Below are 18,636 nucleotides of genomic sequence, written 5' to 3'. Positions count from 1 at the left end.
AGGAGACTTTAATGTCACCTTCGAACCTTTGGGGATGGAGGATTTGTGTGGAGGTAAAGAAGAGGAGGAGCTATAGCACATTCCCCCCTTGGATCTTACTTCCATCAAAAAGTGGTCTCAAACTGCACTATAGCTAAATGCTTTAACACTTGAATTTGGTTTGAGGGCTGCAAATGGACAAACTAATTCCGACAAGGAAGGAGCAAACACTTTTAATCGGACCACTAATTTGAGTCGAATTGACTATTTTTGATTAGATTTAAGACTGTGGCTGAAAGTTGTTGACATCATTGTAGGGTCTACCACGGATAGTGACCACAACCCCCTCGAGCTAACCCTAATTTCTCCTTGGGCCAGACGCCCCAACTCCTATGATGCTACCCTCGCTACCAGGGTGGTCCATTCCACCAATAATAACAGGCGCCTCAAATGGGCATGTGTTGCAATGGACCCAGAGAAGCTAGCTCTCATTAACACTAACCTGGAGGTCAGTACTAAACTGATGCATAGCCTTATGGAACTCTTCAGTGATCTTGGCAGGATTGCTGACGGCCATACTAACTTTTTTTACTTGTTGGCTACTTATTTTAAAACCCAACGGAAAAAAGGGAACAAATGCTCTAAATCGCAGTTCACCTGGTTTATGCCTGAGTGTGGGGTCCTTAGCACCCAGCTGGCCTCTGCAATCCGTTCAAATAATGTTAATCTAGTGAGGGAAATTAGGCGAGTATATAAAAAACCGATTCTTAAGGCGAAAAAGGACTGGGAAGAGAAGCGATGGGCACTAATCAGCGATGCTTGCGCAAAGAAAGACACACAACCGGTCTGGCTCCTAGTAACCAGGGAAGAGGAAAGTAGGTCCCAGGTACTTGAAAATAACATTGCTGTCCAAGAATGGTACTCCCATTTTTCATCTCTATACACCGGAGAGCCTGTTGACGGCTACGCAGACCTAGCAGCTGCTTATGATAGCTGTGAGACAGACAGGTTCTTCAGCATAGCGGAAATACACTCTAGTATTAATGCAATCATCAGCTCCAAAGCCCCTGGGCCGGACGCTATTCCGGGCGACCTATTTCTCAGTAACAATGAGAACTGGTCACAGTATATTCTGGCACTGGCAAATGGAATAGCCGCTGGCTCAGCAATTCCGTCCTCATGGAAAGGGGCTGAGGTAATTCCAGTGTTTAAGAAGGGTGATCGTTCAGTGCCCTCAAACTATAGGCCTATCAGCCTGATTGAAAGTGCCCAAAAATTCTTTGCCCAAGCACTTTTGATGAAATTACAAACATGGATAGAACATTCTGACCCCTTTTCAAGCTGGATTCAGACAGAAAGTTAGCACTGTCGATCAGATTTTTCGCTTTTTACTACTAACATGGAACACAGTGAAAATCTCTAAGGGAAGCCTATAGGTAGCGTTCATTGATTTACGGTCTGCTTTTGACCTTATCCCTAGACATAAACTTTGGTGTGTCCTGATTGGGAAATGGACATCCAACCTGAAATTTTATCACTGACCACTCGCCTGCATGAGAACAACTATGCAAGGGTACACTGGGGTACTCAAGGTCAATTGTCAGACCCGATCAGAGTAGACAGAGGGGTCTGCCAAGGGTGGGTGATGGCCCCTACTCTTTTCTCTCTCTTTATTAATGGAGTTGTCCAGTTCGTTAGTGAGAGCCAGCTGATGCACTGACCCTGGGGGGGTTAAAGTGACAAACGTACTTTTTGCAGACGATACCTTGTTAGTCTCTAAGACACTGAGTGGCCTACAATCCCTTCTGAAATGCCTCGAGTCATTTTGCACACTGAGAGGGCTTGAGATAAAGACTACAAAGACCAAGCTTCTAATGATCAACCCTCACTGATCTTTTAAGGGCAAGCTCTTCTTAGAGGGGCAACCGCTAGAGAGAGTGAATACCTTTGATTACTTGGGTATCACTCTCTCCGACGACCTCTCCTGGAGATCTCATGTAAAGCGGCAAAATCTTCAGCTAAGGTGCATCTTGGGGGCTCTGATCAAGGAGCACAAAATCTTTGTGAGCAAGCCAATAGCTGCCCCCGTCTGTATCTACGACCACAAAGCCTTGGAAGTAACTCTATATGGGGTAGAACGCTAGGGTTTTGAAAAAATGGATGCACTTTTAGCGACTGAAAATAAATTTCTGCTCCCTCCTGCTGAGATTTGATTTGGGTAGATTTATGATTGTGCAAAAAAGCTCAGCTACGCCCCCTGCTCTTTTTACTACGTATAAAAACCACCACTGAGCTACATCAATATGCTGCTGCTCTGGATGAAGTCAATATGCTAGATCGCCACAAGAAAATTGTCTGGATAAACAGGGTGACATCATTATTGTCCACTCTAGGGATGGAAGGCATTTGGGATAACAACACCCCAGAAGCTTCACCAACTAAAGCCCAACTTAAGAAACGTTACTTGGACTGGGTGGCACACTCCCTTATCTCCCATCCAATTGGGGGCCTCTTGACTCTCGATTTTATGGAGTTCAAACTGGAAGCTGCTTATGAACAATATTTGGAGATTGTCACAAATGCCCAGGATAGGAAACTTTTCATGCAATTTAGATTTGGGTCCCTACCTCTTACCACTTTTGTTGCATCCTGGTCCAAGCACCCCTCTGAGTCTGTGACCTGCCCCGGCTGCTCTCTTACATTAGTGTCCATCAGTCACATACGCTTTGCTTGTCCTAGGTACCACAATTTGAGATCCATGTGGTTAGCTCCCATCTGCAAACAGCTAGGTACTCGTTGTCATAGCGACACACTACATATCCTAAAATCTGACTCCTGCATGTTAATTGTATGTGCAGTCGCAAAATGTGGATTCATAGAAGGTATGCTTTGACCATGCGTCAGACGTAATTCCCTTGTCTTTTACCATTTTGTAACTGGCCTTAATGATGTATTTATTTATTTATTTAATAAGTATTGTATTAATCATGGAATTGCACTGCATGACGGGTTATGTCGCTATTTCTTGCGGCATAGACTTTTGCAGTTACACCTCCTGGTCCTGATTTTAATTGGTTTTATCCTTTTTTTTAAACTTATTATTGTAGTTGATAACTGAACCGAACTAGCTCTTGAAATTTTGCACTGAACCCCTAGTCCATTATGCAATTTAGGCACTGGCACTTTCAAGGTTCCTATTTATTAACTGGGGGATGGGCAGACCCTCTGTAAGTTGGTCATAAATCCATATACCCAATGAACATGTACTTTTGTGGCACCTTCCTGCCTGGTGTCTTAGGAAATCTGGACCCCAAGAAGAAAAAGCCTTTGCTACTATTGTCTGTTTTTATAATTGATTGTTTACTCTGTTTGCATTGTATTGTATGTATGTGACACTTTTATGGCCGCAATGGCCGAAATAAAGTTATTGACTGACTGGATTAAGCTTAGCGACAAGTGCCATTTGAAAAAAGGGGATCTTGCTCATTCTTTACTTTATAAACAATGCGATTAGTGTAAATTCTGCTGTGTTGCCCTGATGGCAATACTGAAAGTAGATCCCCTAGCAGACCAAAAAATAAATAAGATATAAATGAATTCGTCACTTTTTGTTCTGTAACTTAACAATAGCATGGCAAATGTAGTTTTTCTGCCATTTGTAAGGGACCTCATTGTATGTGTATCTGTCTCATTTAAAAACAAACAGCTTTGCAATTCTTTAAAAAAACTGTTTTGCTTCCACTCTAAATCCTTTTTTAATCAGAAAGTCCCATTTTCCCCATTCCTTAGAACACCTTCCTCCCCCACCCTAACCCCCCTATACCCTTCTGATCTTTTGCATGTTTTGGTGGCCCATGGCACTAGTCTTCACTGCCCTTAACTTCTACATGCAAATCATTATCTCAAACCTTTCAGCCAATTGGCCTGATCCTTGATTGTTGCCCTTGCCCCTCTGTCTCTCCCCTTTCCATATGATTGATCTAAGACACCTTTTCTAAAATAGGGATAAGAAATACAAATCTAAAGAAAAGGAAGCTGCAACATCTATGCATCCTTGTTGACACCTACCTTTCCCCACTGTTCAGAGACAGACAAACCCGGTTATATTCATTGTGTATGTGAATTCTTGGATACAACATAGACCATTCAGAACATTAAATTGAGAGAGGGCGTAAACTGGAAACTAACATTATTAAAATAGCATGAATAAGCAGCTGTTATCACATTGGTCAAACAACTAGAGCTTCATCTTTAGAAGCATATAGTTAAAAAATGCAAATCAAATATCCAAATTCCACCATGTGTAGAAAGAGGCAGATGAGGTGTGTTCAAGTCACTTTTTTGACCACAGAAGGAAAAAAGAAGAATGATAAATAACTAACGACTATGTAGAGAGAGAGAGAAATACTTTATTTGCAGCTAAAGGCCATAAAAGCAAACCTTTGATAACAAATAATGACTATGTGATGTAAAAAGAAAATATACTTTGTTAAAGACTGCAGCACAAAATCAAAGAAAACATGCAAACTAAGCGACATCAAGTTGGCGATCGCGAGCGTGGAAAATAAACCTCCCGGCGAGATTCTCAACACGGGGAGGTCAGGTTTCTCATTGCGAGTGGTCGCGTATGCTCACGTCCGCTTGCGATGAGAAACTACCAGTCCGCGTTGAGAAAGCTGCCGCTCGAGTACAAAATCTACTCAAGCGGCAGAAAACGACCGCTTGCACTGTGCAAGATGCCATTTGCAATGATTGCACAGTGCGGACAAGCATCTGGCACTGTGCAATCAGTGCGAACAGCATTTCCCTCCCGCCCCATGCAGTTCGCGTAGCTACGCGTAGCGTGCGTAGTGCGAAGTGCAAATCGCGTAGCTACGCGTAGCACTACTATGCAAACTACGCCCAGGGTTAATAAGATGTCTATCCAGCTGGAGTAGTTTATACTGGTTAATTAGTATGTGCAGCCTCGTTTGGCAAATGCCAGGTGCGTATTCTACAGCATAGCTGTATAATGATTTACAAGGAAATATCTTCAACAGCCTTCTGTGAATTTTGGCAATAATAATGTTCCTTGTGTGTCTTTATCCAGAAATCCTGCTATACAGAAGATAACAAGACTACAAAGAGGTGAATCTCCACCAAACAAGGGTACTTTACCCCTACTATATGAAGCAAGTGCTTTTTTGTTTAATGAAGATGCCCTTATGTTGTTGAGCCATCAAGAACGAGGCATCATTATCTGCGGCATCAAGAAATAGATGTCCCTAGAAGCCTTTTCTTTTTTGTAAAGTTTTTTTATAATCGTGAATTCGCCACAAACAATTACAATACGTATATTCCGCTACCGCGGTTATTTGCGAAATTGGTGTGATTTTTAGAAAGTGTAAAAAACCTATATACGCATACTGTATTTATTGATTGTGATCAGTAATTTACTAATATAACATACAAATTGAGATTTTCCTAATTAATTTTATGGTTCAACACTGTTTTATTCTATTTCCCGTATTCGCGAATCCCATGGCATTCGCAACACTGTCACGAATATCACATGACTATGGAAGAAAGGGATATTATTGGACAAGACGCTTTTGAATATTCTAAAAATGAGGACCCCACCCTTTTCTTCAGACTTCTAGTGCTGAGATTGGAGGTTTACATTTTAGCACCTGCTCTTATTAATTTGCATATTGATTTGGTTTAGTTTTGATAAATTATTTCTAAATAAAATGGAATCTATGGCAGTGAAGATCAAGAGCCACACCTTGAAGAAGACAGTTTGTTGGAAGGGGAACCCCCCGGCAAGATGGTAATCAATTGCTTGTAACTTTTTTACTACCCCCTAGGGTCTAAGCAGGTGAAGTGCTCAGTATGCAATAAGACCCTCGCCAGGGGTACGTTCAAGAAGTATTCATGTGGCACAACGAGTATTTTGTATCATCTAAAGACATACCATTCTAAGGAGCTGACCAGAGCACAGAGACTGCGGAGTGCAGGGGATCCGTCTATCTCAACTGCACCACAATTGCTCCTGGAGACTCCCTACCATCTGAGATCTAGCAACACTTCCCAAAGAACTCACCAGAACTCCAAAGAATTGTCACTTTCTGTTTGGACTGCAAAAAAGTTCTAACTCTAGGAGAAAAGTCTGTTGCTGCACTTTTGGAGGCTGCAAAAGTGCAAACGTTTTAATTTTTTTGTTTTTTGTTTTTAAATTACACTTGTTTCCCCAGTTTTCAGTTTTTTTATTTAAAAACAATTTCCAGTTGCCATTTTATTTGTAAAAAAACACAAAATATTTTTTAAAACTCCCAGAAAAGTTGTGTAAAATACAAAAAAACAAAGGTTCTCATTAGAACCACTTGTCTTGGTTTAAAAATAAACTGTATGTGTGTGTATGTATAAGAAAGAGTATGAGTGAGTGGGTTCCTGTGCTAGTGAGTGAGTGGATGTATGAGTGAGTAAGTATGTGTAAGTGTTTGAGTGAGTGGGTATGTGGGTGAATGAGTGGGTGTGACAGTGGCTGTATCGGTTCTGAATTACTGTAACTGTTTATTTGTGTATGTAAGTGAGTGCATCAGTGGCTGCATTGGTGAGTGAGTGGGTGTACGGATGAGTGGCTATTTGGATGGGTGAGTAGATGCATGAGTGTCTCTATGGTTGAGTGAGTGTGTGTGTAAGTAGCTGAGTGGGAAAGTGAGTGGTTGTGACAGTATGGGTGAGTGAGTGAGTGAGTGAGTGAGTGAGTGAGTGAGTGAGTGAGTGAGTGAGTGAGTGAGTGAGTGAGTCAGTCAGTCAGTCAGTCAGTCAGTCAGTCAGTCAGTCAGTCAGTCAGTCAGTGACTGCATGGGTTAAATAGTGGGTGTGTGACAGGCTGTATGGTTGAGTCTGTGTGTGTGCTAGTAGCTGTATAGGTGAGTGAGTGGGGTGTCAGTGACTGTATAGGTGTGTGAGAGGGTGTGAGTGGCTGTATAGGTGAGTGAGTGGCTCTGTTAGTACCTGTAACGGTGAGTGAGTGGGTGTGTCAGTGAATGTATGAGCAGGTTAGTGTGTGTGTCAGTGATTGTGTGGGTGAGTGAGTGGGTGTGTCAGTGACTGCATGAGTAAGTGAGTGGGTGTGACAGGCTGTATGGTTGAGTGAATGCATGTGTTAATAACTGTATGGGAGAGTGAGTGGATATGTCAGTGACTGTATAGGTGTGTGACCGGGTGTGTGAGTGGCCTTATGGGTGAGTGAGTGCATAAGTCAGTGACTGTGTGGGTGAGTGAGTGGATGTATCAGAGAATGTATGGGTGAGTACGCGGGTGTGTCAGTGGGTGTATGGGTCTGTGAATGGATATGTGAGTGCCTGTATGGGTGAGTGAGTGTGTGTCTGGGTTAGTAAGTACATGTGTCAATAGCTGTATGGGTAAGTGAGTGGGTATGTCAGTGAGTATATAGGTAAGTGAATGGGTGTGTGAATTGCTATATGGGTGAGTCAACATGTATGTTTGTAGTTGTATGGGTAAGTGAGTGGGTGTTTGAGTGGCTGTATGGGTAAGGGAATGAGTGTGTCAGTGCCTGTATGAGAGTGAGTGTGTGTGTGTGTGTGTGTTAGCTAGCTGTATGGGTGAGTGATTAGTACCTATATAGGTGATTGAGTGGGTATATGAGTGACTGTTTGGGTGAGTGAGTGGATGTGTTGTAGCTGTATGGATGAGTGATTGGGTGTGTCAGTTGTTACAAGGGAAAGTGACCAGGCATGTTAGTGAATGTATGGGTGACTGAGTGGATGTATGAGTGACTATATGGGTGAGTGAGTCCATGAGTTAAGACCTGTATGAGTCAGTGAATAGGCGTGTGAGTATCTATATGGGTAATTGAGTGCATGTGGTAGGACATGTGTTGGTAAGTGACTTGGTGTGATATTGACTGTGTCTCAAAGTTAGTAGGTGTGTGAGTGGCTGAATGGGTGAGTGACTGGGTATCTGAGGGGCTCTATCAGTGTGTGTCTGGATGTCTCAATGGCTCTAAGACACTGTACCTTGGTGTATACCTTAACAATGTTAGTTTGTAGAACTACATAGAAAGAAGTAATTAGGAAATGACTTTACTCCAATATATGGTATCATTTATCTGTTTAAAACATAAAGAAAATAAATATAATTAGTATTACTCTCTGCAAACATCCATGATAAACCTTTAGTTTCTGAAATGCATAAGTTCATACTATAAACCAAACAGTAGACATTTCTTAGGCTGTAATAGTATTTCATATTATAGTGAAGCATTTCCTTATCCTTTTTTACTGTTCTCAGCTTTTGTACTTGTACATCATAATAAATGTGGTGTATAAAGTGTAATCCTTGAACAGTGGGGAAAAAACAGTCATAAAGATTGTAAAAACCCTTTTCTCATTTGAGCACCTGCTCTCTCCCTTTTCTAAATTAGATGTTGCTGCCTTTTCCATCATTTGCAAATAAAATTACATCTGGTGGCATGAAGATCAGTTGCCCTACCCTGTGAACACAGTTATTTGGAAAAGCAACCCCCAGCAAAACAGCAAACAAGTGCATGGGAGTTTTTCACGATCCCCTCCAAGCAAAATAAAGTGGTGGCAAAGCATTTGAAGTACTCTTTATGTAACAAGAACCTCTCCAGGAGTATGTCTTAGAAATATTTCTGTGGCATATCGAGTATGTTGAAACATCTAAAGATATACCACTCCAAGCACTGTTGAAAAAGAAAAATAACATAAATATACGTTAGTAATTAATTTACAAAGTTCCAGAAACAAAACAGTACACATTGCTTATGCTGTGATAGTATATCATGTTATAATAAAACATTACATTTTCCCTTTTTACTGTTTTCAGTTTTTTACCTAAATGTAGCACAAAGGAAGCTTGGCAAGGAGATTAAAATGCAAACTCGACCGAGCAGTGAAACTGCACACGCAGGCTCTGCAGTAGCAGGCCCAACACAGATCTTTAGGGCTCCTTGTCTGCATGGGTGATTAGGAGTATCACTACTTCAGTACATATCTGAATAAGTATATCATTCCCTCTCTGTGTGTGTCACTGGATGTGTAAGTGACTGTGTCGCTATATGACTAGCTGTCTTCTATCTCTATGGGTCTCTATATGTGTATGTAACTGACTGTATGGATTGCTTTCTGGTTGAAGTAGTGAGTGTTGGGTATATAACTGTGTGTGCAACTGGCACTGTTTCTGCTGCATACATATGTGCTCTATGGGGATGTGACTAAATGTGTAAGGGCCTCTGGGCCCGATTCACAGAACTAACTTAAGACAAAATCCTAAACTTACTACCATTTTGGTATTCACAGAAGGCACTTACTCATTTTGGTATTCACAGAAGGCACTTACTCATTTCGGTATTCACAGAAGTTAGGAGTCCTAACTTTAGGACTCCTAAATGCCTTCTGTGAATACCGAAAGTCTTAAAATTAGGATTTTTCTCAGTTTAGTAGTAGTATAGTTAGGGCTCCTAGCTTTAGGACTCCTAAATGCCCTCTGTGAATACCGAAATTCTTAAAATTAGGATTTTTCTCAATTTAGTAGTCCTAAATCTAAATTTAGGACTACTAAATTGAGAAAAATCCTAATTTTAAGACTTTCGGTATTCACAGAAGGCATTTAGGAGTCCTAAAGTTAGGAGTCCTAACTTTACTACTACTAAACTGCGAAAAATCCTAATTTTAAGACTTTCGGTATTCACAGAAGGCATTTAGGGGTCCTAAACTTAGGACTACTAACTTCTGTGAATACCAAAATGAGTAAGTGCCTTCTGTGAATAACAAAATGAGTAAGTGCCTTCTGTGAATACCAAAATGGTAGTAAGTTTAGGATTTTGTCTTAAGTTAGTTCTGTGAATCGGGCCCATCGTCTCTCTCTGACTGGCTAGGTCAGTGACTCTGGTTTTGTAAATATGTATGTTAGTTGCAGTATGGATGAGGCACTGGTATTTAACTGTGACTCACTGGATATTTAACTGTGCCTAGGTCTCTGAAACTACATATGTGACTGACTGAGACTTTAAAGTGCATGTATTACCTTCTAAGCACATAACACTCTGCCCTATGACCTATGTACACCCTACCTTAAGGGTAACATACGTAGTAGAAGGGAAGATTAAAGCTTGGCAAGGAGATTGTAATGTCAACACAACCTAGCAGTAAACCTGCACACACAGGCTCTGCAGTAGCAGGCCCAACACATATGTTTAGGGTTACATTTCTGCATGGGTGATTAGGAGTATTACTACTTCAGTACATATCTAAATAAGTGTATCAGTCCCTCTCTGGGTGTGTCACTGGATGTGAAAGTAACTAAGTCACAATCTCTTTATGTCTATGTAAGTGGCTGTATATATTACTTACTGTCTCTATTACTGAGTTGGCTTTTATAAATGTGTATGCAAGTGCCTCTGGTACTGCTGCATACATAAGTGATGTATGAGCATGTCACTGAATATCTACTTGCCTCAGTCTCTCTCACACAGGCTAGGTGAATAACTATGATTTTCTAAATATGTATATAACTTGCAGTATTGGTGAAATAATGTATATTTAACTATGTATAGGGGTATCAAAGTACACATGTGACACACTGAGACTTTTAAGTGCATGTTGAACCCTGTAACCACATAGCACCCTGCACTATGACTAACATACACCCTGCCTAAGGGGTAACTAGTACATAATACAACAGAGATGTATTGCTCAGAAAGAAGTTTTTAATGCCAACTCTGCCATGCTGTAAAACAACACATGCACACCATACAGTTCCAGGACAGTACATGATGAAAGGACTACTCACACACCTACTCTCAGACACAAACAGACACTCACATATTCAGTCACACACCCACAGAGACACATGCACACCAATTCATAAACCCACAAAAACACTCAGGCACCCACTCACAGATCCCCTCATACACTCACAATACTTTTGTTATTATCATACACACTTTTACCAACCTCGTGTATACACATACCTTTACAATCAAATATTTTATTAAACTACATTGCCATTCACATGCCTGTAAATTAAGTTGGTTGATCGGGTATTTTTTTCTGTTGTCAGCTAGACTGAAGTCTCAGAGAAAATGTAAAAACTAAGCATAAGAATGGTATACCATTCTCATATAAAGCAACCATTAATGTCAACATTTTCAACTTTGCACTCAGGGATACTGTCGAAGGTAGCACATCAAAACATTCCTTTCATTATTTACTTTTGTTATTTTACTTCACAATGGTCACTATTTCTCAACCCTTTCTTGCACGCCAGTAAAGAAGCCCAATCTGGTAGTGTTTTGGGGTTTATTCGCGAATTCGTCATGAACCTCAACGCGGCCCCCTTTGTAACTTTGCAACGAATTTGCGAATATGTACGGGATTCCAAAAACATATTTAGCTTTCTAATCTTCCACTGTAATTTTAACAAGGAGACTACAGTCTGTTTAATGCCCTTCCCCCACAATCTCTTAGCAGAGTTTCAACAGCAACCCAGTTTAGAATATCTTCATGAACCAGTAAGTCACAAGTTCACAACTAGGTCTGGGTGTCGTTTGTGGAGTTTTGCTAAGCGGAACTTCACAAAGTTACAAAAAAACTGTGGAGTGCAGTGCGAACTGCAGTTTGTGCTGGTATTCCTGCTGCTCGGGTAGATTCTCTATCTGAGCGGCAGCTCACGCTCGCAAACTTACCATTCGCGATCGCGAACTTACTGTTCGTGATCGCGAGCAGGGAAAAAACTCAACTGCACATCGCTTAGTGGAGTTTTCTCCACTCCGCGAGCTCCACAAAGTGCAGAAAACTACGCAAACTCCGAGAACGGAGCAAAGTTCACCACCCAGGCCTATTCACAACACATTCTAGAAGCAGCACATTACTGTCCAACTCAACTGCAGCAGGTGTGGTTGGTTACATTTTTTTTATTTTTACCAGAGCCAATCACAGACCTACTTACTTTTCCTTAAAAATCACTACTTAATTTTATCTACCTGCATATTTGCACCATCCAATCAAATATGTTCTTTTTATAAACCAGGGCCTGACCTCCATTTTAACTGCCTTTCATTTTGAAAACTGTCTCATTCTGCTCCAGTCTTCTCATGTGTACTATTCTCCTTGCCTTCAAAATGGTTAAGAGTGTGGATTGTGGGTCATAGCTCTGTGTTTTGGGCTAGAGTGTATTCTAGAAAGAGTGGCATTGACAAGGACTTGGGTTTGCCTAATGTAGACATTACTTGGATTGACCAGAGAGGGTTAAAGTGTTGCGGATTGCCAACAACCTGACCTTACAACTGTGCATTGTTAGGTCAATGACCTAGGCACATTAACTGGGGTAGACTAGAAATCCTGATGAAGGATACTTTTTCTCAATTAATGGTACTTTTCCCTGTGACTGCCTTGGTATTCTCCAACATATGCCAAAGGCAGAACTGGAAGTTGTCAAGCAAGTTCTGTCCACAGATAGACAAAGCCAGGAAACATGTCAACAAAACTGTTTCTGCATCCCTCAAAGACCATAACATGAGCTCTATCTACAATAACATTTTGAGTTTTGACATGTAGGGCATATCTTGAACTGATGGAGTTCACTTCACAGAGAAAGGCAACAGGGTGTTCTTCAACAACTTGAAACACTGCATCCTGTTTCATGTGTAGTTATCATCTACACACAATAAACACAAAGGCTCTTCTCAGAATCACCCTATTTCCCAAACACTAATTCATTTTCTTTTTAACTACCTTCTCTATTTGTTTTTTTTTCTAATTTGTGAATATATCATGAATACGCAAAGCACAAGGAGACATTCAACAGTGACCAACACATTTAAAATTCACAACTATATAAGTGACTCTATACATCTGACTGTGTGTGTTATTGTCTTAATGGGTCGTCTGTGAGTGGGTGCATGAGTTTCAGAGTGGATCTGTGAATGGGTGTGTGAGTGTCTGAGTAGGTCTGTGAATGGATGAATAAGTGTAAGAGTTAGTCTGTGAGAGGGCTCATCAGTCTTTGAATGGATCTGTGAATGGATGAATAAGTATATGAGTGAGTCTGTGAGTGGGTTTATCAGTCTCTGAATGGGTCTATGAGTGGGTGTGTATGTCTGAGTAGGTCTGCGAGTGGGTGCATGAATGTCTGACTGGATCTGTGAGTGCGTGTGTGAGTGTTTGAGTGGATCTGTGAGTGGGTGCAGGAGTCTCTGAGTGGGTCTGTGAGTGGGTACATGAGTCTCTGAGTGGGTCTATCAGTGGATGCGTGAGTGTCCGATTGGGTCTGTGAGTGGGTACATGACACTCTGAGTGGGTCTGTGACTGGGTGCATGAATGTCTGAGTGGGTCTGTGAGTGGGTGGGTGAGTATATGAGTAGATCTGTGAGTGTGTACAGGAGTATCTGAGTGGGTCTGTGAGTGGGTGCATGAGAGTCTGAGTGGGTCTGTGAGTGGGTGCATGCATCTGTGAGTGGATGCATGAGTCTCCCAGTGGGTCTGTGAGTAGTGCATGAGTATCTGAGTGGGTCTGTGAGTGGGTGCGTGAGTCTTTGAGTGGGTTTGATAGTGGTTAGTGAGTGAGTGGGTCTGTCAGTGTGTGTGTGAGTATCTGAGTTGGTCTGCGAGTGGGTGCATTTTTGAGTGGGTCTGTGAGTGTATGCGTGACCACATCTGAGTGGGTCTGCAAGTGGGTGCATGAGTCTCTGAATGGGTCTATGAGTGGGTGCATGAGTGTATGAGTGGGTCTGTGAGTGGGTGTGATGATTTTTTTAAAACCTTTGCAGCAATATTTGTGATTATTTTGCAACTTTACATGGGGGCACACTGAGTGTCACAACGAATTTGTGAAAATGGCATGTGGGGAAAAACACTTTTCAACATATTTTACACACAAGGGGTCTCTGAAGCACCCTTATATTGCAGCCATGGGGTATGGGTACCTGTACCCTGACCCCTTATACCACTTGTCATGTTAGTTTCAGCGCCAGGGACCAAGTCCCATTACTTAAAATGGCAGCCACAAATTTCAACACAGGTTGCGGCTAGCCAATCATGGCATTCCTGTTGGCACACGCATTCACAAATAGTTGTGATATAGTCGCGAAGTATTCTCGCCGCTAGATGTATTGAATTTGGATTTTCTTTAATATGTCCAAAACTACTGAATGGATTTACACCAAATAACAAAAAGGGTGCTTTCTGGACCAAGAGATACCTTTCTGCCAAATTTGGTGTAATTCAGGCTGTCGTCGTGTCTAAAATCTCAATGGGAATTAACATGAGAAACACACTTTTTTAAATCCCCCGCCCCCACCTTTTTCTAGGCCCATTCTTGACAGATCAGCTCGAGGTTTTCCAAGCACAACTAGAATCAACAATTCACTATTTTTGAAAGTTTTTCAAAGATTTGTCAAACGGCGCAAAACTATAACGAAGTCAAAAAATACTTTTCCTATGGAAACTAGGTCCTAACTATAACTTTCTACTGGTGATTTACTCATTTGTTGATGTATATGTGTGCATGCATGAGCAAGTGCATTTTCAACAGAAATGCATTGCATGAGCACACATAACAGTAAATGGGACAGTTAATAATTTGGTTAGTTGGTTAGTGGCAGTATAATAAAGAGTACTGAGAGGCGATGGGTGAGACAGTGGACAAAATGTACTACACGGACAACGCCAGAAATAGGGTTTGGTAGGGGTAGCCCTACCAGCTCAAAAAATCATCTCTAGTTAGGTCAAAATATAATTCTGAGTGAATCTTTTCTCAACCTCTCGTAGCTATGGCAGAAGGAGCAGGCAATCCAGAGGCAGTGTGTGCTGAGTTGAATCACTATCAACAACTTTAAAGTAATAACAATTCAATAACATTTCCAAACCAATGTAGAAAAATAGAGAAAACTCTAATGAGAAAGTGACACCAAGATTATCAAACTATTTAATTTTTACGGGCAAAGAAACGAAAAGGTAACAAGCCAAGAAAAAGTCGCTGTTCATGATTGACCAGGACCTGGCTAGGGTTAGTCCCCAACTGATCAATCATTTTCAAGCTCCTACTAAAGCTGTTGGTTTTGGCGCCAAAACATTACAGAGGAACAAACCTGGATTTTGCAGCTCCCAAGAGTGCATTGGTGGTTAGAAATAGTTGTACTGCCTTGCCTCAGTCCAAGGTTTTACCTTGACACCTTTTTGAAAGTTGAAATTCTCCAATAGGGTAAGACTAGAAGCTATAGCGGAGTGAGTTTCCATGAGACAGAATTCCTTCGCTGTTAGGTCCCACTGGAACAGTTTTCAGTGCAGCACAAATCCTAAAACAGGATTTCTCGCTGCGTTGGGTGCAGCCTCTGTGGGCACACTTCAGCACTTTTTCAAGGTTCTGGTGGAGTTAAAAAAATGACACAATCTTTGAAAGTTCCTGGAAAGTTCCTCCTAGTCCGTACTGCAGCCCCTCAAGGCAGGCTCCTTGGTACCATATCAATTTCCAGACAGGTCCCCTGCATGGTCCAGTCGTCAAGGGTCAACTCGGCCTTCTTGGGATCAGCTGTCCTTCTGATTTTTGTGTTCCATAAGCAGGTTAAAGGAGACCAACCCCACTTGACCCTTGGAGAATAGTTCTAGTCCTTGAGTGCCAGCAGTAGTTCTGTGTCCTTAATTCCTTGAGTGAGTCCTCTTCTTCCAGTCAGTGTCAGGGTTAAGGAGTCTTTTTACTGAAAGACCGTCTTCTACAAATGGAGTTCTCCCAGGTCTAGAAATGTTCTAAGGAGGTGATGGCGGAGGTGCCTGATTTATCTTGTGCACTAGCCAGAGATTAGAGAAATTTTCAAACTATTTTCTGGATGTTGCCCCTTCGCCTTTTGCAGCACTTCTTCTAAGCCTAAATGTAAAATTAATCAGAAGCCCTTTTGAAAACAAGTTGCCAAGAGGCAGACCTGCCTTTAGCGCCTAAGCCACTCCCCTAGTTTGGTGAGCTTTCCTTCCATCTCTCCTACTGTGACAGGCACCTGGCTATATAGGAATAGTTAGGAGAAGCTCTCCTTGGTATATCCAAGCTAAAAAGGTAGGACTAATGCTTCACTTTGTTTTGCCATCTGTTCTAATTTACTCTCAGATAACTAATCTCTGCTAAGTGGTCAGCAGGTAACACTTATTGGCCCTTCCTAGGCTCATAGCCAGGTCACTGTTCTCTAAGATAAGGTAGTTAACTCTCCCACCCAAGGATGTGTATTCCGGGAAGGGACTTGTGATGAATAATAGAACTAGTTATAATGTGAAACAAAAGAAAATTGTCAATATACAGAACAGGTGGTTGTAGTGGTGATCCACTAAATCGGGGATCAACTGAAAAATATTGCCTGAAAGAGACAACATATTTCAAAATGGCATGCATATATTATGTGAGATAAATTGTAGCACTCATTCCAACAGATTCTAATTCACAGGATAATCCTAGAACCCATGCTTCTTTTGGTTTCATGGTTACCATGGTTACACATACCTTTATATTAACATTCATGAGGTCCTGAAGAAGGCTGCCACACCTCTTATGAAGGTACTAGGCTGAAACATGTCAACGTAAACTGCACTCTATGACAGGTCTAATCCTCTCCTATTATAGCTTGATTTCAATCGTGGTCTAGGGATGCCCCAATAACGTCTGTTGCATAACCTGGAACTAGTTTTACTTCATAGTTACCATTGTTTTACGTCCCTTATCACACCCAGGTCCCCTAAGGTATTTAGTATATATCTCTCTGTCAAACAAAACATCCCTGAGCTCTTCCCTCTCAGAGAGTGGGTTGTAGCCCTCATTGTCACCAGGGTCACAATGTGAGGAGGTTAACCTATGATGAAGCATGCCACCTTCGGGTGAGAAAAACTGTCCTTTAAATGGGACACTCCACTAGCACTCTTCTGCTTTTTCGTAGACCCAGGGGATCTTTTCTGTTTCTGATTCTAACATGGGAAAATTTACACTGTCAGTGAGAGTAGGCAGAGCCAGACTGAGTTGTGTAAACAATGGACCCAAAAATCTGCATGGGAAAAACATGCAACAGAAGCAAGAGGCCGCCCCGGTATGAGGAAATCATGTTGTTAACTTAGTATATTCCTGAGTTTTTCACAGAGTAGAGCCCGTCAGGAACAGGAAAAGGCATTGTCATCCCAGAGGACACTGAGATCAACACTAACATAAGGGATACGAGGAGTAAAATAAGGCCCCAGCAGTTGTGAACTCATTGTAGAGTCATAAGGGTTCAGAGATCTGCACAGGTACAATTTGGTCCCTGAAAGGGAAGGTGGCTCCCTTGAATGTGTTTGCATGGATAGAAGGGTTCTGTCTCTGCTGAAGGGGAAATGGGGCTCCTGCTTGGTTTTGTTACAAGCTGAAAGGATGGACATCAGAGATGAAGAGTTTTCCATGGGCAGAATGTTACTGCTTTGTGATGCAGTGTTCAGGTTTGGAGACTGAGAATGATCGTAGAAAAGTGACACACATGGAGGTAATCGCAGGGGAGTCAAAGCCCTGTTAATACATGAAAATACCCCTATATGGCATGGTACCAGAATATCATTGTCAAGATGTCATCTGACATAAATGTAAAGTCCCAAATGTGGATGCAAAAATATCACACCATTGGAATTAGTAATAGAAAATCTACTACCAATAGGGTGATAATTTTGCTAATTACATTTAGAACGCAATATTCATGTCAGATGAGGTTTCTGACAATGATATAAGATAATCGTTTACAGACGTGCTGGTTGGTGTGCCTCTTATAATGTGTATATTGGATGCTGCATGCCCACTAATAGGTAATTAGCTAAGTCAGTCATCTCCGGCCGCACCCATCTCTGGCCACACCCAAATGCAGCTATGATGTCTACAAGGTCTGAGAGTTATTGTGTGAAAGCAAAGAGCATGCAGTGTGTTGTTCATGAACTACATGATCACATCCTAAAAGAAGAATGGGCTTTTCAGCAACTGAAACAATACATTCTTTGACTTTGATTCAGTTTTCAAGCTCTGTAAACGTAATAGAGAGTTTATTAGAATCATATGATAAACATCAAAAGGAAAGAAATTAGTGGTTTTGGCTGCAGGTTTCCAAAATTTGAGAGGAGCCATTTGTCTCTTTGCATCAAACTGTCCAGACTATCAACCAGTTTCTATAAGATGACCCACTTTCAACAAAGGTCTAAGAGATGGCACAATAGTACTAGGTTTATTTTATCTGGATGTCACTGACTGCAGGAACACATTTGTGATGGCTCTATCCTCAATATCTTGACTATCCTGGTTTTATGCAAAAAGAACAATTGATAGACAGAATACTGAACAATGTCAAACAGTTACCCCCAGTACAGAGATCTGGGCATGAATCCATCGTTTTTTGCTCATGATGCAATTCCAGTTTGGACATAGCCATGTGAAAATCAGTCTTGATTCTGCTCCCCATGGGAACATTCCAACTCAACTGTTAGAACATGTCCTCCCTGGACTAAAAATAGGGTTCCTGGGACTGGATTTCGGGGTATCACCCCACATCATCCAGGCTAGCTTGACTCCGATGGCATGGTGAGCACAGGGCCTACGTCTGGGCATACCCATCCCCCTCTGGGTGACAAATGCAAAAAGAACAAT

This window comes from Triturus cristatus, chromosome 10 (genome assembly GCF_964204655.1).
Source record: "Triturus cristatus chromosome 10, aTriCri1.1, whole genome shotgun sequence".
Lineage (NCBI taxonomy): Eukaryota > Metazoa > Chordata > Amphibia > Caudata > Salamandridae > Triturus > Triturus cristatus.
Note: the sequence above shows the minus strand (reverse complement) of the source record.